The 24,084-nt window shown below is 43.0% G+C and overlaps 1 protein-coding gene across 13 annotated transcripts in view; it reads right to left on the bottom strand.

Moving 5' to 3' along the window:
* The window catches only part of PLCB4 (phospholipase C beta 4), a 235,423-nt gene that overhangs the window by 142,311 nt on the left and 69,028 nt on the right, over window positions 1-24,084 (bottom strand). Inside the window, exon 1 of one of the 13 annotated variants that reach the window (XM_079969717.1) lies at window positions 7,486-7,634. The exons of 11 other annotated variants lie outside the window; for them this stretch is intronic. The gene's annotated coding sequence lies outside the window, so the exon portion shown is untranslated. Of the gene's footprint in view, window positions 1-59; window positions 142-7,485; window positions 7,635-24,084 lie in introns of those variants that run through there. One more of the 13 variants, XM_079969716.1, reaches the window with a different exon arrangement.

A 24,084-nucleotide genomic window follows, 5' to 3' on the forward strand; every position in this document is an offset into this window, starting at 1 on the left:
ATACTATTTCAAGGGACCTGGAATATATCTCAGATTATCAGTGCTAAAAGATGCCTTACCCTAGACTGTGAAATCCCAGTCCGCAGCCTTTAGCTCTTAGGGAAGCGGCTGCACAAACAGATGGCGGAATCGCACTGGGCATTGTTCGGAAGAGAACTCCTTTAAAGCAGCTCCTCCAGCTGCTTTAAAAGGAAGTGGTTGATACATAGCAACATAGGCATCTTGGGGGGGGTGCCCCCCTTCTCTTAGTAAGGCACTTGCCAAGAGAGATGGGGGAACTCCCCACTCCGCAGACTGTCTCCTTCAAAATGCCACTTTTAAAAGATTTTTGCACCTGTGCTCCCGCACATACACAAAAGTTCACCAAGACATGACACATGCATATCAGTAAAATGTGGAGGGAAAGAAGGGAGGTCTTGTTTCTGCTTATCTTTAACTAATAGCTTAACATTTGCCTCAGCTCATCATAGCTGTAAAGCCAGCAGCCTTGCCTTAGTCATTGCAAGGGGAACACAAGTTCCCGTATTTTTCGCTCTATAAGACGCACCAGACCACAAGACGCACCTAGTTTTTGGAGGAGGAAAACAAGAAAAAAAATATTCTGAATCTCAGAAGCCAGAACAGCAAGAGGGATTGCTGCACAGTGAAAGCAGCAATCCCTCTTGCTGTTCTGGCTTCTGGTATAGCTGCACAGCCTGCATTCGCTCCATAAGATGCACACACATTTCCCCTTACTTTTTAGAAGGGAAAAAGTGAGTCTTATAGAGCAAAAAATACAGTACCTACAAGTACATCTCGGGACGCAGGTGGCGCTGTGGGTTAAAGCCTCAGCGCCTAGGGCTTGCCGATCGAAAGGTCGGTGGTTCGAATCCCTGCGGCGGGGTGCGCTCCCGCTGCTCGGTCCCAGCGCCTGCCAACCTAGCAGTTCGAAAGCACCTCCGGGTGCAAGTAGATAAATAGGGACCGCTTACCAGCGGGAAGGTAAACGGCGTTTCCGTGTGCGGCTCTGGCTCGCCAGAGCAGCGATGTCACGCTGGCCACGTGACCCGGAAGTGTCTCCGGACAGCGCTGGCCCCTGGCCTCTTAAGTGAGATGGGCGCACAACCCCAGAGTCTGTCAAGACTGGCCCGTACGGGCAGGGGTACCTTTACCTTTACCTTTACAAGTACATCTGCAGGTTATTGGAACGGATAAAAAAGGGTTTTTGAAATAGTAGAAAGTTGTTGAACTCCTTTCGACACACGGCTCCAGACACTGCATTCTTAGATGGATACAGGTTGTTCATCCCGCCAAACCCAAACCCCAGAGTTGAAAAGTGTTTTTGAAATATGTTTAAAGCATATTTTATTTTCTTTTAAAATGATAAGTTAAGGCATTTGGTGGGTTAGATACGCAATGTCACTACATACTTAAACTATAATCCTCATGTACAAAACAGTTTGTTTCTATGTTTTGGCTTATTTGACCCCTTCTGTATTGATTTGCTTATACCAGTTACATTGCTGAAATCTGAAAATACCTAGTCTGAAATACAAATTTGTCCTGCTTTTAACAACCACCTCAATGTTGTTGTTCTTTCACTCCTATTACACTACAAGCCAGTGTCCTCATATCTCTCTCTCTCTCTCTCTCTCTCTGCCCCCCTGAATGCTGTAATGGCCGCACCCCTGCTGCTACATGCCAAGGTGTCTAGGTTATTAGTACAAACTTGGGATACTTTAGTTCAGCATTTCTCAACCTTGGGTCCCCAGATGTGGTTCGACTACAACTCCCATCATCCCTAGCTAGCAGGCCCAGTGGTAAGGGGTGATGGGAGTTGTAGTCAGCAACGTCTGGGAATTCAAAGGTTGAGAAAGGCGGCCCTAGATCCGCGATGTCTCAGAGGGTCTTTGTACCTGAAATATGTGCTCATCCATATCTGAGATACAAGATGCCCTGGACATAAAATTCTGAGTTGACTGAATTCCTCTAAATAGATTCAGATGCCATGGAGAACTTCATTTCCCAGGTTCCTTGGTACCTGGGATACTGCCATAATAGCATGCAAGATGCCAACAAATGGCTATTAGTTATGATGGCTGTATTCTGCCTCCACCGTTGGAGGCAATATGTTTCTGAATACTATCTGCTAGGGATCACCAATGGGGATCATGCTATGGGGCTCAGGTCTTGAGAGGAGACTTCCTGTGGGCAACTGGTTCAGCTGAACTCCTCTTATGTCCTTATGAATTACAAAACCAATTACACAGACTCATCCTTACACTTTCAAAATTACAATACTGAATTTTTTTTAAAAGCACTTTTAGTGAAATGAAATTAATTGAGTAAATGTAAGTTTACAAAATAATTTTAAATTAGAATTGCCACCACATTGACTTCAGCCTTTAGAATTTGCTAGCTCTGAGACCTTGGCGGGACTTCTCTGCTCCTTTGTTTTACCATATATTGGCAAAATACCTGCCTATTGATGGCAAGTATCACATGCCACATTAAACCCTCGTTGTAAACAAACCTATGGTTGAATGTGACTGTACTGGGACAGGCTGCTAAAGAGTTCGCACTGCAGCAAAATAAGCCAGAGTCCGGCTTGTCGTGTGTGAAGCTTGTTTCTCTCCAAACAAATGATAAGTGGAAAGCTAAGAACAAGACCTGAAGTGAAAAAAAGCCACAAACCCAGATTCAGACAACACAACAGGCCAAATCTGGCTTGTTTCATCTGCAGCACAGCAGAAGAAGGAGAAGCAGAGTGGAGTGAGAATTTTTGAGCAGCATCAGTATGCTGCAAATTTACATTAAACCATCATTTGTTTTCAGATATGGTTTAATGTGGCCCGTGAAGCTCAATGTTTTCCAGACACCAAGCTCCAAGTAAAACTGAAGGCCATGATGAGAATGCCATGCAAAACTTTAGTACACAAAGAAACGATGCTTTAAGATAAACACACTGATCTCAGAAAATATCTATGCAAATTTCCTCAAAACCACTTATGGCACATATGGAAGGAAATGCAGATTACAGTATTTCGTTTCCAACACACTAAGCACAGATTGAATCCACAGCAAAACAAGCCAATCAATACACAACGTAACAAAGAGTCAGATTGTTCTGGTAAGAAACCACGTTCGGCCCAAGTGAGCTATGCTACATTTTTACAATCAGAAAGCTCTCCCTCTTTCTTCCTGTTTTATTTTAAAGTAGAACTGTTAAGCAGTTTGTGATCAATGTGCATTGCATCCTTGAGTTAAAAGTAAAGGTAAAGGGACCCCGACTGTTAAGTCCAGTTGCGGACGACTCTGAGGTTGCTCATCTCGCTTTACTGGCCAAGGGAGCTGGCGTTTGTCCGTAGACAGCTTCCGGGTCATGTGGCCAGCATGACTAAGCCACTTCTGGTGAAGCAGAGGAGCGCATGGAAACGCCGTTTACCTTCCCGCCAGAGCAGTATCTATTTATCTTCTTGCACTTCGACGTGCTTTCAAACTGCTAGGTTGGCAGGAGCTGGGACCGAGCAACAGGAGCTCACCCCATCGAGGGGATTCAAACCGCCAACCTTCTGATCAGCAAGCCCTAGGCTCTGTGGTTTAGACCATGAGTTAGTGACTAGTTATTCACAATCTCTGAATGGTTAAAAAGAAAGAAAATGAACAAAGGAAACAATAACCCACACAACCCTTTTTGTTCTTGAAATCACAAACATGGTGACTTGAAATTGGGGCCACCCTAAAACCTGAACATGTTGGGTCCCTTTTTCTGTTTATTTTCCAGCTCTAGGACATTCGTTTTGAGAGGAGATGACACAATATTCCAAATGTGGCTGGAATATAGGTTCACATAAGAGCACTGTGGACCTGAAGTTTGTCCTTGCAGATTCTCCAAAAGAAAAACAAGAAGACTGGCACGCTTCCACATCCTCTTTACCAAACTCGATTATTGGAATGAAAACGCAGGACTGAAATGTTATTTGTCACAATGAGAAACAAACTCATGTCAAACCTGAACTCTGTAGAACCCTAATAGGTCTGCAGTTTAGCATTACATTATTTAATCTCACCAGTTAGCTTTTTTTAATTTATTTTTTAAGGAATTTGAGAACTATATGTCATGAGCCTCGCAATGTTGTTGGGCCGGGAGTCAGGGCATTACACCCTAATCAACTTTATAGTGAATTATTGTGTTGTACGATATTTAAAAAACTCAGCCAAGTCTAGTGGCGCTCCCTGGTATCCATAGTTAAGACTATACACAGGCAAAAACAAGATTAATAATTTCAGAACTGAACCCAAATAGGGTGGTCACAGTATCTGCCACTGTTGAATAATTACATACCAGTGTCACTAAGTTTGGTAAAGTCCTGAAAGCCTAATTTGGGGGGGGAGGGTATATTAATGCACAAGGACAAAAAACACAAACGAAATAGCAGAATCTCTTTTTGGGAGGGCTAATTGGTATTTTATCACTGAGAAACTAAGATACTCCACTTTTACATTTCCCTTGGTTCCATACCAGTCAATGTTTTCTGGTAAATCATTAGCCCCCTTCCCAAATTGTTTAGGGTTCCTCATCTCATAGAGGATGACCCTCCATAGGACTTTTGCCAAATATGCAAGGGTAAGAGGGGGTGAAGCCAGGACAGTGCAGGAACCCCAGGGTCAAGGCAGAGGGGCAAGATTGGAATTAGGTTTGATGAGGCCCTAAGCTACTGAAGGTAATAGGGCCCTTTATATGTCCAGCTGTCCTTTGCCAACAATAAATTGTTGCTGTTTTTTCTGTTGAATATATGCTATATGGTATTTTATGGACCTAATAGGTATCTAAAGTCATTTGCACATGTTGCCATGCAACTAGTCCATACAGAATGTAGGCACCCTATTTATAGAAATGAGCAAACCAGTGATATTTTAGGGAGCAGGCTAGCAGGTGCGGCCCATTACTTACATCATAGGAGCTGACACAACACAAAACACTGTTGCTGTATGTAGGTTTTGTTTTATTTGTTATTTATCTTATATTTTGGAAATGTACATCCAGGTGTGTTTTTTCCTTTAAATTTTTTTTGGGGGGCCCCCCAAAAGAGTGGGGCCCTAAGCTATAGCTTGTTTAGTTTAGACGTAAATCTGGCACTGCAGTGGGCCATGTGACATTTGGGGTGGGCCAAGAGGTATGAACCATCTTCCACACACACCCCAAAAAGTGCCTTTCACACAGAGGACTGATGCCTCCACAGGGTCATTCTTCCTGGCAAATTGCTTTCACGACTTTGTCATTTCAAAATGCCTTTGGTATAGGACTCCAAAAATGTATAAGACAAGTAAAAAAAATCTGCTGGAAATGTAAGGAAGGAACCTTCTACCATATGTGGTGGTCATGTAAGGTAATAAAAGCATTCTGGGAAATGATATATAATGAATTGAAAAAAATGTTTAAAATAACCTTTATAAAAAATAGAAAAGAAGCTTTTTTACTAGGAATTGTATGTTCCGACATCCCAAAGGAGCAGAAAAGATTTTTTACATATGTGACAACAGCCACACAGATGCTACTAGCCCAAAGATGGAAAGAAGGCAAAGTCCCTACCAGAGAGGAATGGCAAACTAAGCTGATGGACTATGCCGAAATGGCAAAACTGACCGGAAAGCTTAGGAACCAAGAAGACCAAAACTTCAACAAAGAATGGGAAAAAATTATAATTTATCAAGGAGACCACTGTAAGCAGATGAAAACATTCGCAGGATTTAATAACACTTGTAATGTAGCAAATATCATGGACAATATGGAGAGATGTAAAAAATGGATTATGAAATAATATGCACTTGAAAAGGTTGATAATAGGACCCACGGAGGGGAGAGTGGGAAGTCTGGAGATTCAGGGAAATCTCTAAATATGGATATGTATTTTGTATTGTTATAATTCTACACTTGTAAAATCAAATATGTTTTTTTCCAAAAAAACAACAACCTGTTAGAATGTGTGTGCACTTGAATTTGAGTTTCTATTCTTCATCACACATGTGCACATTGCAAATTGAACAGCTCATTCATTAGAGCATGAGACTCTTAATCCCAGGGTTGTACGTTTGAGCCCTACATTGGGTGAAAGATTCCCTTCTAACACTACAATTCTATGATTTTATGAGCATGGACACCAAGGGACAAGGACGTATGCCCACTATTCTACATGCTGTGGTTGGAAATATCCATGTTTACCTAGTATATTTTCTTTACTTATATAAATTTATTTATTTGGTTTTTCAGATTAAAATTTCACAGTCACACGTCTAACATACAACATAAAAACAAGATTCCAAGGAATCTCTTGGATTTTCCTCCTCCTCTTTGTGGGTCCTATTGTCAATCATTTCCTCCTGCATCTTTTATACTAATCCAAATCTTTTATCTCTCCATTGTATCCAAAACTCATCATTAAACGACAAGTGACATTCCAATCCTACTAACAATCTTAGCTGTTTACAATGGTTTTTAAGATAAATTATAAAATTTTCCCATTCCTTATTAAAGGAATTATTCATTTTAGCCATTTTGGCATAATCCATCAACTTGATCTGCCATTCTACTCTGGTAGGGACTTTATCTTCTTTCCATCTCTGGTACCTCGTATAATTTCAACCAAGGGCATCTACCTTCATGGTTTTGAAATGCTGAGATCTGACTGAGCTTATGGCTCAGTTGATTCTTCCTTGCTTGCCTCGATGTGAAACATCAGTGTCCTGCTTCCCTGTCCACCCCAACCTTTCGCCGCCACTGAAACAGGAAGCACTGTCGAAAGCATTTTGAGGTGCATTTGCTTCATAATAACAATAACCATATCCACTTCAATATTAGAGGCTCGGTTAAGTTTTAGGAAACAGCAGTTGTGGTTAGTGTTATACAAGACACCCTGAGACAAGGTCAGGCATTGTATAAATCAGGAGTGAAAAAACTGTGGCCCTCTAGATGTTGACGAACTGCAAATCCCATCATGCCAAATCATTTGCCATGCTGGTTAGGGCTGGCTGGAGTTGGACTCCAATAGCAACTGGAGTGACACAGGCTCCTCAACCTTGGAATAAAGCATGCAGAAAATAAGAGATGTCAGCACGCTGTTATTTATTGGCTGGGGAAGGGAAGGGAATGGCCGCTCAGATAACAATCCTTGTTGCACTATCATTGCTCCCATGTCCACCTGTGACCCATCAGAGAGTATCCATTCAAAAGTGAGATCCCTGCCCGACCCCCACTGAAACAATCCGGTTCCAGATATCTTTCCGAGAGAAGCTGCACACAGGTTTCATTTGGGCAAAGCAAAAAAAGGAATCAACACGCGTCACTCAAACGTGAAATGCCATTTTCCTCCTTCCCTCACCCGTGCCTAATTTTCCACGCAGAGAGACCAGCTGCATTTAACAGCTCCATAAGAAAACATCTCCAGCAATTATGAAGCCCACCTGAAATGAATTTCTGGGTTACATAAAACGATGCTGCTTTTTTACCTTTTCTTCCCAGCCTCTCGTGCTGCACGGACTGATTACCTTTTCACCTCACACAGACACAAAAGGTTTGACCAGGAACTTGCAGACACAGCTTTGGAAAATATTCCAATGTCACTGAGCTAAAAGGCCGCCCGAGTTGACTGAGCTGCAAATTCGCCTCTGGGTGTATCACATGGCTGAGGCTGTTGCCTGCCTCTGTATGATCTGCCTTGTTCTCTGAGAGTTTACCTCTCCAATTCCACCGCCCCCCTTCTCTCTGACTTCCTTTTAAAAGGAAAGGTCCATGTATTTTTCCCTTTGACATAACCGAACTGTGTAACTTAAAGCTTCTCACACTATGAAATTTCAAGGTCTCTAGTTGCTTCTGTGATGCATTGTATTAAACAGAATTTAGGGAAGCCATAAAATCATTAAAAGTGTAGTGTTTATGGATAAATCTACAGGTCAGATTCTCTCCTTCTCTCTCTCTCTCTCTCTCTCTCTCTCTCTCTCTCTCACACACACACACACACACACACACACACACAAACTATTTTAGAATATGCTTCAAGAAAAACTCATACTTGAAATTGTAAGTATACTGATTTTTCCAGCTCTTCTCTTTCACTTCTGAAACACAGTCATCATAGCCACTAATAATAAGTCTTGTACCCCATGAATTTGTCTGATTCTCTTTCAAAGCCAGCCAAATAGTCCAGCTCCCATCAGCATCTACCAGCATGATGGGGGATGCTGGGGGTCATAGCCAACATCTGGTGGGCACCTGGTAGGGCAAGACTGCTCTGTTCTTACCATATTCCTATTTGCTGTGGGTATAGATGAATTCTATACCCACGTTCTATACCAATTCTTCAGTCCATTCTCACATATTATTATAAACCTGGTCTCTTGACAGGAAACTTAAAATAGGTAAAATAGGGTTGCCTCTCTTTTTCTGCCAAAGTTTTTCAGCTATTTTGAAGGGAAATCACCAAAAATGACACTGCCGACACGAGTTGCCCAGACACTGTTTCCGAAGGCCAAAATCTGGCTAAGTCCAGGAAATTCCGGGTGTGTGTCAACCCTAATCTGGTAAAGTCATTAAACCAGGGAGTTTTACACGGCAGTGATATGCTCTGACGTTAAGTCCTATTGCATCCAATGTGACGTACTCTCAAGAAAGCAAGTGTGTGCAGCATCACAGCCAAAAGTGGCTTCTGTTCTAAGGGCATTGCAAGAACCAACAACGGTGCGACAGGTACTTGTACAGACAGCAAAACACACACAGTTTCACCACAGTCTCCCTGAGATAATGTGTGAAGCATTGGGAACTGGAGAGCAAGTCTTTTCTTTTCTTAACAGCATCCCACCTGTCGGCATCTTTCAACGCTACAAGGAAACAAGACGTGCAGGAGCTAAACCTCCAGGACAAGTGGGGAAAGGTTGCTCCCTCTGAGGTCATGGCCCCAAACATCCACCACGGCACCATTCATGAGGTGCCATTTTCACCACAAAAGGCAACGTTTTGTGAGGCACAGTCACATTGGCCAACCCATCTGCCCGCTCTTCCAACACAAATTTCCCATGCCCATTCACACATCCACTGTGCCTCTTTATAGCTTCTTGGGGAGGAGAAGGTAGAAAAACAAACCCGTCTCCACCGCCAAAGCAATCTGGGTGGTGCCCTCTCACAAAACAGTCTTTCCATTTTGCCCAAAACACTGAACACAGCCACCATGTTGGAAAACACCACTGTCACAATCGGCAACGCAATAAGCTGCTAGAGGTTTTGCACACTTCCTGGAAATACTGGACACAGGCAATTCTTTGTGGAGGGGGGAAAAACAACACCACTGATATTCTTCTACGAGACCATAAAAAGGAGGAGGAAATCCTCACGCTACACAGGATATTCCTCACAGACGCAAGCAATTATCAATGCAATCACTACTGTTCAATCTATACCTCAATTATGGCCTGGATTTCTTATTAGTATCAAAGCTCATTACCTCAGTAATTTGGCACTCTGAAAGCTCTTCAAGGGAAAGGAAGGAGGAAAGGGACCCTAGTATTCTGGAGAGCGTTGGTTTTGTTTCAAAGGATATTTACTGAAATGCATGAAACCACAGCCGAGCTGTTCTGATTAAAGCTCCCATTCCCAAGTACCGCTAAACAGAAACAAATGCTACACTTAGCTTTCATTCCACAAAAATGCTTCAGCCTCGATTATACTAATAGGCTGAAAACACTTATCCTCCCCCTGCACCCAAATAATATATTTATGTGTCAGAGGTTTACAAAATGCCCTTTAGCACCAATGATGGAATGGACACAGGGATGCATGTAAGACGGCTGCCTGGACAGAGTTAGACTATTGGCTTATCTAACATAACATTAGCAGAAGTTCTCCTGAGACAGCCCTGAAACTTAATAAAGTTGTTGTCAGTCAGTGTAGACAATACTGGGGAGGCTGCCCAAAGGCAGTTTCCAGCATTCCTATGTTACTGAACATTGTACAAACTCTTTAAAAAAAATTATTTATTTGGTTTTTCAGATTAAAATTTTACAATCACATATCCAACAAGACAAGATTCCAAGGACTCTCCTGGACTTTCCCCCTCCTCCTATTGTTAATCATTTCCTCCTGCATCTTTTATGATAATCCAAATCTTTTACATTTCCATTGCGTCCAAAATTCACCATTAAACAACAAGTGTTATTCCAATCCTACTAACAATTTTAGTTGTTTACAATGGTTTTTAAGATAAATTATAAAATTCCTTATTAAAATTTTGGTCTTCCAGTCATTTTAGCCATTTTGGCATAATCCATCAACTTGAGCTGCCATTCTTCTCTGGTAAGGAATTTATATTCTTTCCATCTATGGGCAAACTCTTGCACATTGTATAAACTCAAACTCCATTACGCAAAAAAGGGAAACAGGGGAGGAAAAACCCAGGAGGATGCAAGCAATCAACTGGATTCCCAGGCCTTTAAATTACCCTTTAACCTTTTTATAATGCTATTCTGAACATCGTATATTTTAAAAAGGTAAAGGTACCCCTGCCCGTACGGGCCAGTCTTGACAGACTCTGGGGTTGTGCGCCCATCTCACTTAAGAGGCCAGGGGCCAGCGCTGTCCGGAGACACTTCCGGGTCACGTGGCCAGCGTGACATCGCTGCTCTGGCCAGAGCCAGAGCCAGAGCCAGAGCCGCACACGGAAACGCCGTTTACCTTCCCGCTGGTAAGCGGTCCCTATTTATCTACTTGCACCCGGAGGTGCTTTCGAACTGCTAGGTTGGCAGGCGCTGGGACCGAACGACGGGAGCGCACCCCGCCGCAGGGATTCGAACCGCCGACCTTTCGATCGGTAAGCCCTAGGCGCTGAGGCTTTTACCCACAGCGCCACCTGCCCCTGCTTAATTCTTATTGTTTTTGCTAACATGGCTGGGGTTTCCTAACCTGACATTACTGTGACAGGGCTGAAGTTGCTTTTGTTGCAGTTAACCTGCGAGTGTGCGTGTGTGAGAGAGTAATGTTTATATACTGCTATATCATGAAAATATATCACAGCAGTTTACAACAATATAGAATCATAAAACCAAACAATAAAATTATAGAAAGTTAGAAATGATTTAAGTGCAAAAAGAAATTAAAACAAACCATCAACAGGTCATTGGGGGGGGTACTCTTAATTGCCTGCATAGGCCTGGAAGAATAGTTGTGCTTTTTTTCCAGCAGGCATTTAAAAGTTGGCACTGAATCTCTAGTGGCAGGGTGTTCCACAGGACTGGGCCTATGACACTAAAGGCTCAGTTTCTCACTGTCAAATGAGCCTCACCAACTCAGAGAACAACCAAAGATGCTCCTGCAGGTGATCTCAGTGATCAAGCTGGAATATAAGGGTTCGGGCAATCCCTGAGGTATCATTTTATTTATGAACAGTCTGTATCTTCTTGTGTTCGGATGCTTTACTTCCGTTGCATTGCATTGCTGCCTACAAACTTCTGGCATGGAATGGCAAATAAGAAAACAATCAGGACAAATTTAAAAGCATCCTTTTGAATCTCGCAGGGAAAGAATATTAGGTTTAAGGAGAGAAGGGCAACATCTAGCGGACTGTTTAAAAAGCTCGAAGCCAGAAATGCTTGAAAAGTCGGGTCTTTGTGAAGATTTGCACTGCTGAGACTGACATATGCCTCTCAGTCCTAACTCAGGTTGTTGTGATGAAGTTCTCAGCAGATTAAACATACTTTTAAAAAAGAAGAAGTAGTCATACAGCTGAAAGAAAAGAACCCATTTCAGGGTTGGTGACATGACAGAAAAATGTTCCCCATCAAATCAGCATAGCCTTGCAAAAGGCACATTAAATTTGTCTGACATTAGTTTTAGGGTTTGTTTGTTTTTAAAAAACGCACGCACCCTGAATTATTATTTTTTTGCGGTTGCCTATGGTCCATGGGGTCACGAAGAGTCGGACACGACTAAACGACTAAACAACAACAAAATTATATAGGATAGGGAGGCAGGTGGCGCTGTGGGTTAAACCACAGAGCCTAGGACTTGCCGATCAGAAGGTCGGCGGTTCAAATCCCCGCAACGGGGTGAGCTCCCATTGCTCGGTCCCTACTCCTGCCAACCTAGCAGTTCAAAAGCACGTCAAAAGTGCAAGTAGATAAATAGGTACCGCTCTGGCGGGAAGGTAAACAGAGTTTCCGTGCGCTGCTCTGGTTCGCCAGAAGCGGCTTAGTCATGCTGGCCACATGATTTTATGCATAATACCGCTCGTGCATATCGGACAGATAAAAACTGAGAATGCTAAAGTACAGGTTGAACAAACACAAACCCCTGTGTTGCAAAATGTGACAATCTACAAAAAACACAAACGCAACACGCTGGCTAATAACGGTTAGTAAATATATAATCGGTATGATGTCATTCAAAATATACGAATAAGCCACTTCAAAACAATATATATAATCATACAACACATCTCACAAAATATACGCCAACAGTTTGGCGTTCCTCACTATTCATTGGTTGTTTGAATCTTTGTTTGACTCTGATACATATAACAACTTGCAGTTACTTGTACATTTTGTGAAATGTGTTGTATGATATATATATATTGTTTTGAAGTGGCTTATTCGTATATTTTGAATGACATCATACCGATTATATATTTACTAACAGTTATTAGCCAGTGTGTTGCGTTTGCATTTTTGTAGAAAGTACAGGTTGAGCCACAGTAAATACATACAGAACCCACTCCTGGCCATGATGCCTACAAAACTCACATGCTCCACAAAACCTTCTAGTATCTTTAGGTAAACCACTTACAATGAAACTCTGTGCATTCCTACTCTGAAGCCACTCCCATAGAGTTCAGCTGGAGATACCAGGTAAATGTGTAGAACAGAATTTGGGTTTGGAAATCATATACAATGAATTGAAAAGGATGTTCAAAATAACTTTTTTTTTTAAAAAAAAACAACAACAACCCAGAAGCTTTTCTTTGGGGAATTATAGGGACAAAACTACCTAAATTGTATAGAAATTTATTGATGCTACTACAGCAGCAAGAATGCTACTTGCCATAAAGTGGAAAGAAGCAGAAGTCCCAGCAAAGGAAGAATGGATACAAAAACTTGTGGAATATGCAGAAATGGCGAAACTTACCAGAAGAATAAGAAATCAAGATTACAAACTTTTTATAAAAGAACTGAAATGGTTTATTGAATATTTACGGATAAATTGCAAACTGATAAAAACATTAGCAGGATTATTGTAATAACCTGCAGTTTCATAAACAAATATAGTTAAAGCAGATAATTAAATGAGCAAATTAAATGAATTTGGATATGCAGAAGATATTGAAAAATAAATTTAAGGAACCGCAAAAAGAGGGGGAAAGGAACTCAAACTTTGAAATGTTAAATTGTTTGTAAAACTAATGAAAAGTATAAACTTGAAAAGTATAAAAAAAGAACCTTTTTTAAAAAATGTGTACAACAGTATTCCCCAACCTGGTGCCCTCCAACTGTTTTGGGACTACAACTTCCATCAGCCCTAGCCAGCATGGCGAATGGATAGGCATAATGGGAACTGTAGTCCATCTGGTGGGCACTAGGCTGGGGAAGCTGGTTTGCACATGACGACTACTCCTTGTTTTTACTTTGTCCAGCCCACGTCTTTGACTCCCTGAAAACTCAACTGTACCACAGCTGAGGCCTGAGAGAGCAAATAGGTTTTTCACCTGCCATGCAGATACTCTTTATATTTTTTTAAAAAATTATACTATTTGAAAAACTCAAACATAGTAATTAGAGCAAAAGCAGAGGCATGGTGTAAATTTGATTTGGAACCAAGTTAATAGAACTGATATCCCTGGGTAAAAGGTGTACTGTTTAATATACCAGGATCTGGAGATAATGAGTTCACGAAATTAAGCGTTTCTAAGAGTACCCACTAAAAATAGAAATTTAGCACAGAAACCTCTACGAGTAGCCTGCAGTTTGTTTGTTTAGCGGAGCCCCATAACAGAGTCAAAAAGAGACAGAAAATGGACCGCGTTACTCCTATTTATCTAAAGCCAGTCAACTACCAACACCAGACAGTCTGCTAAGGGACTGAGAGTGGGTAGCAGAAAGCAGTACAAGAGCCAGAATTGGCTTCTGCTCAGGACACCTGCAAAACAGATGATCTTTTGCCCGATGCTAGAGCCAAATGCAACATGTACAATTATTATTAATACGTCAGTATTAATATGCATGGGCACTTGGCAGAACAACAACAAAAAGCCCGGTAAACTTCCCCACCCCCAAGGAGCTGGCAATCTCAAGTCCAAGCCATCAGTGGCAAGCATGCCTGGGCAAGAAGTGCAGGAAAATGCTATTCTTAAACTCTACAGCAGAACCTCCACTTCTCAATGTACTTAGCAACGTAACGTTCCTAGTCAGGATCTTAGCCTTTCAAAAAACCAAAAAACCCTCCAAAGACTCCTGCCTGCTCTGTTAAGTACTACAAAGTGCTGGATGCATACAGAAGCATTAAGGTATGTTTGTCTTTAAAAAATACAGTGGTACCTTGGGTTAAGTACTTAATTCGTTCCGGAGGTCCGTTCTTAACCTGAAACTGTTCTTAACCTGAAGTACCACTTTAGCTAATGGGGCCTTCTACTGCCGCCACACCACTGCTGCATGATTTCTGTTCTCATCCTGAAGCAAAGTTCTTAACCCGAGGTACTATTTCTGGGTTAGCAGAGTCTGTAACCTGAAGCGTATGTAACCCGAGGTACCACTATAAAGTGGTACCTCAGTTTATGAACTTAATCCATTCCAGAAGTCTGTTCTTAAACCGAAACCGTTCTTAAACCGAGGCACGCTTTCCCTAATGAGGCCTCCCGCCGCCGGCGCCCTTCCACCATTCGGCTTCCATTCTTAGACCGAGGGAAAGTTCGCAAACTGGGACACTACTTCCGGTTTTGCGGAGTTCGTAAACCAAATAGTTCGTGAACAGCGCTGTTCTTAAACCGAGGTACTGCTGTATATGCCATTTGAATTAAATATTACATGGCTTACTGCCCCCTTTTGTAACATGCAAACAAATGAATGAAAACCATAAACAGTAAGCTCAATGCCCTTGGTTTATCTGTACAATAAAACAAAGATGGAAGGTTTCATCAAATCCAAATTAGCTCTTGCCTGAAGAATCAAAATATACTGAGCCACAAAATTCATTGACTGGGACCCATGGAATATGTTCATCATCTATAACTCTCAGTCTGGATTTTAAATTGGGGCTTCTGGTAGCAAAATATTACTGGAGTTTAACAGGTTTCAAATACTGAAGAGCTTTTACTCTATCAAGTTAAATAGATTAGCATTTTAGGGGATTGATGATGGTTGAATCAATGACATACACCAGATTTCCAATACCTATTTATAATCTCTTTGTTAACTTCTTCTTATTATTCAGCATTCTATATATTGTTATTATTGGTTGATTTAGATAACTGAGTGACAATAAACATCAACAACCCACCCTCTTCAAAATACTTTGCAGCTGCCAAGAGCATCTGTATTAAGTTTATACAAGATCAAAGTGTCTTGGAAGTGCAGCATATAAAGGACAACACTGCATTTTGTAATTAAGTTGTATTTTCTGTATCCTGAAATTCTGATCAGCTGGTTCACTGCTCGAACGACAAGTTTGTAAACTGGAATAAAGTTGAGTGACTCAGTGCTTACTATAAACCACAGTTTATGTTTCCGAGAACATAGTAAACTGTGGTTAATGGAAATTAGAAGCAAAAACTGATTTCCTCGTGGCCATTCCAGGGAAAGGAACAGAAGAGAATAGCAAAAGCTCATGATTTAGTATGACGTATCTGTTCAGAACAGTATTTCATCCCTGGTCAGCTAAGGTCTACTGAGCAAGGGCATCTTTAGGCTCACCAGCTAACAACATAAAGACCAAATGATGCCCAGTGCAGAGTAGTCACACAAATTCTAGTTTCCTAAAAACAATTTTAACTATTACCTACTTAGGGACGTGGGTGGTGCTGTTTGTTAAACCACAGAGCCTAGGACTTGCTGATCAGAATGTCAGCGGTTCGAATCCCTGCGATGGGGTGAGCGCCCGTTGCTCGGTCCCTGCTCCTGCCCACCTAGCAGTTCGAAAGCACGTCAAAAGTGCAAGTAGATAAATAGGTACCACTCTGGCAGGAAGGTAAACAGCATTTCCGTGCGCTGCTCTGCTTCGCCAGAAGTGTCTTAGTCATGCTGGCCACATGACCTGGAAGCTGTATGCCGGCTCCCTCAGCCAATAAAGCGAGATGAGTGCCACAACCCCATAGTCAGCCACAACTGGACCTAATGGTCAGGGGTCCCTTTCCCTTTCCCTTTTACTTTGGGTCATGAGGAAAAGTACTGGTTAAGGGCATAAGCTAAGCTGAAAATGTTTTCTGAATTTCACTCAAGTCATGAAATTAACAGGCAAGCTCAAGCAAACCACTCATTCACAGCCTTACCCCACTCACATAACTTAGGAATAACAACTGGCTACAGGGTCCCCCTTAGGGGGACGCGGATGGCGCTGTGGGTAAAACCTCAGTGCCTAGGACTTGCCGATCGTATGGTCAGCGGTTCGAATCCCCACGGCAGGGTGAACTCCCGTCTTTCGGTCCCAGCTCCTGCGCACCTAGCAGTTCGAAAGCACCCCTAAGTGCAAGTAGATAAATAGGTACCGCTTTATAGCGGGAAGGTAAACGGTGTTTCTGTGTGCTGCGCTGGTGCTAGCTCGCCAGAGCAGCTTCGTCACGCTGGCCATGTGACCCGGAAGTGTCTCCGGACAGTGTTGGCCCCCGGCCTCTTAAGTGAGATGGGCGCACAACCCTAGAGTCGGACACGACTGGCCCGTACGGGCAGGGGTACCTTTACCTTTATACAGGGTCCCTCAAGCACTTCAGATTCAGGTTACATTCTAATTTGGCAGAGGTGATTTGAACATAGTTTCTATGCCCTGAAAATGAATGCCCCAGGATGTTTCAAGTGTGTGCGTGTGTGTGTGTCAAAACCATTCGCACCATGCCAGAAATGCTCACCTTTGAGGATGCACCTCCACAGGCACATACCTCCATGTGTGGTGGGAATGTTCCAAAATCCAACTCTTCTGGACATCAATCATACAAAAAATGTGCAAAATAACTAAGCGAGTATTAGAAGTCATCCCAGAACTGGCCCTGCTAAACATCTTCCAAGATAATAATGCCCACTTACATTATAAAGAGCTCATAACCCACCTAGTCTCAGCAGCCAGAAGCATCATAGCCAGACACTGGAGAGACCTGTCAGGAGTAAGCATGGGCCAATGGTATCAAGTAGTATGGGAAACAGCCTTATTAGAAAAACTAACCCATAAACTGAAACTGACATGGGGACAAATAGAAGAAGACGCATTCACCCCAGTATGGTTCTCCTGTATCACATATATAGCCCAACAAGAATCCACCGACAGCATACAAATCAATCTGGCTAACCTGATCCAAAAATACACACACACACACACCATTCACACACAAAAGACAACCAATCACACCTTAGGCCACAAGTCTTAAAGGGAAAGGTAAAGGGACCCCTGACCATTAGGTTCAGTCGCGGACGACTCAGGGTTGCGGCGCTCATCTTGCTCTATTGGCCGAGGGAGCCGGCGTACAGTTTCTGGGTCATGTGGCCAGCATGACTAAGCCACTTCTGGCGAACCAGAGCAGTGCACAGAAACACCATTTACCTTCCCGCTGGAGCAGTACTACTTGCACTTTGATCTACTTGCACTTCGATGTGCTTTTGAACTGCTAGGTTGGCAGAAGCTGGGACCGAGTAACGGGAGCTCACCCCGTGCCACCCATGTCCCTGTCTTAAAGGTAAAGTTAAAGGGACCGCCTAACCATTAGGTCCAGTCATGACCGACTCTGGGGTTGCGGCGCTCATCTCGCTTTATTGGCCAAGGGAGCTGGCATACAGCTTCTGGGTCATGTGGCAAGCATGACTAAGCCGTTTCTGGTGAACCAGAGCAGCACACAAAAACACCATTTACCTTCCCGCCAGAGCGGTACCTATTTATCTACTTGCACTTTGACGTGCTTTCGAACTGCTAGGTTGGCAGGAGCAGGGACTGAGCAACGGGAGCTCACCCTGTTGTGGGGATTCAAACCGCCGACCTGATCGGCAAGTCCTAGGCTCTGTGGTTTAACCCACAGCACCACCCACGTCCCTGCTTAAGTGTTAGGTTCTACATATTCTTAATATGGTAAGTAAAAATTAGGTTTCATAATTTGAAACTGCGTGGATTTCAATTTCGCCAAAAGTCTATATTCTCTCACCCCCTCCAGCACAGACCCTGGCAGCTAATTTTCTCTGTTTCCTTCCCGCCAGAGCGGTACCTATTTATCTACTTGCACTTTGACGTCCTTTCGAATTGCTAGGTTGACAGGAGCAGGAACCGAGCAACAGGAGCTCACCCCGTTGTGGGGATTTGAACCGCCAACCTTCTGATCTGCAAGTCCTAGGCTCTGTGGTTTAACCACACTCGTCCCTGTCTTACCACCAAGGAAATACAACAAGCAAATAGTAAGAGAATCCATACAAGTGACACTGACACAAAACCCCACACATCATCATCATCATCATCATATTTTATTTATATCCTGCCCTCCCCAGCTGAAGCCGGGCTCAGAGCAGTTAACAACATACACCAAGTAGAAGCATAGAAGCATAACCACCCCACTCTACCTACCACTCCCTCCTCCCCCTTTTTTCTTCCTAACCTAACACTGTATGCAACACTAATGTCTCACAACAAATGAAACTGATCTGTAGAAAACACAAGTTGAAAAAAGAGACAATGCACGTATTTTTGTAAACTAAGAAATCTGTAATAAAAATATTTTTAAAAAAAGGGGGGGGGAACTAGCCTTCACCGTAAGAAGTGGCAAAACTTGCAGCATGAAACACACCGATATGTTCTGTGAAGAACAAAAGATTTCAACAGCCTTCACAAACTGTGCATTTGAATAGACCCTAAAGATGGTAAAAGAAGTAGATTGCCACTGGAGATTCTTCCAAACAAGGCATTTCAATTAAGCCACAGTATACTATTGTGATCATTCATCCAGTTGACATCACTGTTCTCACTTTCTCCAGTGAATAACTGTGACTGTAAGCTGCTCTTTAGGACTGCAAAGGACAGATTTAGAGACTCAGTTTCCGCTATCTAGCATACTTGATTCTTAAACTGTGCTTTGAAGCAACTTAAAATACCCCAAGAATTGCTGAGCCCTTCAATTTGAGGTCTGCCTCCCCTTTCAATTTGTAATAAAGGCTGCCTTTAAAAAAAAAAAAATCAAAACATATTTAAGAATGGCCCTGCCAGTGTGGAAAATTGTTCCTTTTCAAGAAAGTCTGGTGCAAACATTTCAAAGCTCAAACCCATCAAAGATAGCCAGACGGTCAACTAAAGTACATAGGAAGAGAAAAAGAAAAAAGAAAAGCTCAGTGGTGAGTTCACTGTATGTCTAGTCATAACCAATCATATGTAAGTTCATGATGATCAGGTTATTTGTCTTGTCATTCATAGTATATAACTTCTGGGGCTTTAATTCCTTTTCAGAACTGAGATGCAACTGAATGCATGAACCACTGAAAAGCAAGAAATATCAAATATCCTGTTCATGAACAGGAATCTCAAGTCCTTAATATGATTACATGCTCCCCCATATAAGTAAATTCCCTGCATGCAGAAAAGTATCAAATCAGGCATATAGTTAAGGTGCAATATGCTAGTTTTCTACATTTGCAGGAAATGTTTTGTATGGGCATCCCCAGCTGAAATAGTAAAATATAGACTGGTGACCAGAGGGTGAATTTGAACTAGTTGACTGCCCCACAGAAGCAGACTGGCAAGCTCATAGCTAGAAGGCACTGCTCATGCCAACATCCCTATATTTGGGAAAACAAATAGGATGTCCCCATTTTCACGCGAGAAATGTTGGAGGGGATGAGAAAGGCCTTTGCGCTTTGCACAGTCTTGGCGATTCAAGAAATACCTTCTGTGACTTCTAGTTGTGAATTTGAAAAAGGTCCATATATATTTTCCTAGATATCTGTCAGGGACTGGGCAGAGGAGGAATGGTGGAGACTGCCTCCCCAGCCTGACCCCTCCAGAGAGGAGGAAAAAGAAGACAGTATAGATTTACAACGGGGGTTTGAGGGAGGTCGCAGATCAGAGGCAGATGAGGAGAGAAGTTGGGAAATCATGGGAGAGCCAGAGCAACACCCGGCTGACATGTTGCCATTAGAAAGCATTCCAGACCCACCATCTCCCAGAACCCGGCGAGCCTTAAAAGTAGGAGAGCAAAGAGCTCAAAGACAGAGGGCACCTAGCAGCACCCGTAAGAGAGATGAATGAGGAAGTGGGAGAGACAGGGGGTGGAGATTCACTTGGGACAACCCCATTATCCAGGAGGCTGGGTTCTATAGCCTCTCTCTGTGATGATTGAAATAATAAGAAACTTTTACTTGTCTTTACACTTTCCTGTGCAACCGTCTGGGAGCCACTGACAGCATCCTGACAATATCACAGTCCAAGGATCTAGTCCAGTTACTCACCCTGTCAATATAGAGCGAGCATTAGGATTTCACCCCCTGATGCAATTCAAAAAGGGGGAGGTGATGGCAGAGATGGAGTGCAATGTACAGATTTGTGTGCAAGTACACTCATCCCAAATACATGTGGTGGAGTGTGCCCACAAGCCCTCTGCTCCTTCATAGCTTTGTTTGTGAACTGACTCCCATTTCTGCCAAAGCTGGTTTGAGGACTTTGAGCGTTCTACTCCACAGAACAATTCCACAGCCCCGCTCTTAATGCACAACTGACCTTAATCTTTGAACCCTGCAGCGTACGGAAAGCTAAAAAGTAGAAAATGCTGAGCTGCAGAGCCAGAGCTGGAATGAAGCTCCACTTAAGGGAATTCTGCCATCGCAAGAGGATTGGACTTGATTATTCTTAAGTTTGACGTGACAGATGGTCTATCTTGAAGGAGGGAGATCCCATAACAGCCCAGCAGACCATGTGCAGCGCAAAACTACTCGGAAGAAAGTCTCATCCTATTCAATGTTGCATTCTGAGCAAAAGTGTATGAGATGGCAGTCTTCACTGGTAAGCATTTATTTGACAACAATATTCAAGGCAACAAAACTATTTCAATGTGGCATTCAGTGTGCCAATTAGTAACTATTAAAGGAGTTTTTTTTTCAGCCAGAACTCACCAGAATTCAGATCTGGCACCTGTCAGGCGGGCACCATTGCCGTGATAAAAGAACAAGGGAGGTGTTCATGGTGAGTTCTGGCACCCCTTTTTCTAGAAAAATAGCACTGACTATAATATAAAAAAGGGACGCGGGTGGCGCTGTGGGTTAAACCACAGAGCCTAGGACTTGCCAATCAGAAGGTTGGCGGTTCAAATCCCCATGACGGGGTGAGCTCCCGTTGCTCGGTCCCTGCTCCTGCCAACCTAGCAGTTCGAAAGCACGTTAAAGTGCAAGTAGATAAATAGGTACCGCTCAGCGGGAAGGTAAACGGTGTTTCCGTGTGCTGCTCTGGTTCGCCAGAAGCGGCTTAGTCATGCTGTCCACATGACCCGGAAGCTGTATGCCGGCTCCCTCGGCCAATAAAGCGAGATGAGCGTCGCAACCCCAGAGTTGGCCACGACTGGACCTAATGGTCAGGGGTCCTTTTACCTTTATTAATATCAAAACACAGCCAAATTTTATCGTAAGAGCAATATTATTCATATTAATAATCTCAAGGGTAGAAACCATGGTTTCACTACATGGGAGCTCAATCTTGAGTTCAAAACTCATGGAAAGGGCTCATCCAGCCTTGTCCTAGCCCTGTCACTTTCCTCCAGGGAAAACCCCATCTTTAACGCTGAATCAGAGCAAGCATTAATTGGGTTTTATCAGGATTGAGGTTTGCTCCGATTTATCGCTAAAGAGCAGGTTTACCTGGGGAAAGCAGTACGGCAAGGGCAAAACCACATGGATCTGTGCCTAGAAAGCCCAGGATAAGCAGAAAACCACTCATAGAATCCTAGAATCTTAAGAGTTGGAAGGGACCCATAGGGTCATCTAGTCCAACCCCTGCAATGCAGGAATCTCAACTAAAGTATCCATGACAGATGACCATCCAACCTATGTTTCAAAACCTCCAAGGAAGGAGAGTCCACCACCTCCTATGGAAGTCTGTTCCACTGCTGAACAGCTCTTACTGTCAGAAAGTTTTTCAGAATGTTTAGTCGGAATCTCCTTTCTTGCAACTTGAAGCCATTGGTTCGAGTGCTACCCTCCAGAGCAAGAGAAAACAAGCATGCTCCCTCCTCCATGTGACAGCCCTTAAGATATTTGAAGATGGCTATCATATCCCCTCTCTGTCTCCTCTTTTCCAGGCTAAACATACTCAGCTCCTTCGAGCGCTCCTCATAAGGCTTAGTTTCCAGACCCTTGATCATCTTGGCTGCTCTCCTCTGCACACATTCCGGCTTGTCAACATCCTTCTTAAATTGGGGTGCCCATAACTGGACACAATATTTGCTGGACAAAGGACAACCAGAAATGTAGACACACCCTAAGACTGTGGTGTCCAAACTTTTTTCAAAGAGGGCTAGATTTGATGAATTGAAGGGCTATAGGGGCCAACCAAAGGACCAACCAAAGTTGTTGACCTTTTTTAGAATTTTATTCCAAGAAATAAACTGCCACAGGGGCCGGATTATACTGACCGGCGGGCCGCATTAAGACATGCCTGCCCTAAGATGCAAATACGCAAGGTGGTAATAGAACAGTTCTAACCTAATACGAATAGGCCTGACAGCTCTATGCATTGAAACCCTTTACTCTAACCAGCGGTTCTCAACCTGTGGGTCCCCAGACGTTATTGGACTACAACTCCCATCACCCCTAGCTAGCAAGGCCAGAGCTCAGGGATGATGGGAGTTGTAGTCCAACAACATCCGGGGACCCACAGGTTGAGAACCGCTGCCCGTTCTTTCTGTAACCAAATACTGTGAATAATCTTTGCTGATGACATTAAGTTTTCTGGGGAATGAGGGGGTGTGGGGGTCACTGGGTGCTGCGGGGCAAGGGGGACTAGTGTTTTTGAGTTATGAATTTACAGTATGATTTCAATCTACAGTGGTACCTCTGGTTAAGTACTTAATTCGTTCCGGTGGTCCATTCTTAACCTGAAACTGTTCTTAACCTGAAGCACCACTTTAGCTAATGGGGCCTCCTGCTGCCACCGCACCGCCGGAGCATGATTTCTGTTCTCATCCTGAAGCAAAGTTCTTAACCTGAAGCACTATTTCTGGGTTAGTGGAGTCTGTAACCTGAAGCGTATGTAACCTGAGGTACCACTGTATTTTTTTGTGCCTGTTCTGAAACTCAATAAAAAATATATGTTCAAAAAACCTCACTGTAAGAAAGAGTGAGATGAATTCTGAACTGTTTAGCTCTCCCATGGATCACTGTGGTAGCTTTCATTAGCATAATTGAGAGCATATTTTATTCTGACCTTTGTAAAAGCTCTCATTTCCCAAACGTGATGGATACTGAATTGCTTTTTCTGAACAAATAACCATCATTTCCTATGGGAAAGCTGCCAATTATACATCGGAGGAAAAGGCTGTATCAGATAACATATAGGCATTCGGAAAGTGAGCACAGTTTTGACAATTCTAACCTTGAAGTCAAGTATCAATAAACTGTACTTCCACTTAAACAAAATAAATAAATATATATATGGCTTTCGGTTTAAATTTTGTAACCATTTCTTAATCTGTCCTGCTAAAAAGATGCAGCTAGGAAGTTCCAAATAGAGATAAGAGGTAGGCCTTCTATGGGAGCGAGAACATTTTTTCTGCCATACTTTGGCAAAAGTCGGAGAGTCCCTGGGGCAGAAGAAACCCTGACCCTTCATCCCTTACCTGCTCCTTTCCCCACTTTCTTCCCAAGATGTACCCCAGCATCTTTTCCCTCTGTGTGGATTATCCAGCCATCAGTGGT

The sequence above is a fragment of the Podarcis cretensis genome (genome assembly GCF_951804945.1).
Source record: "Podarcis cretensis genome assembly, chromosome: 3".
NCBI classification, from domain to species: Eukaryota; Metazoa; Chordata; class Lepidosauria; order Squamata; family Lacertidae; genus Podarcis; species Podarcis cretensis.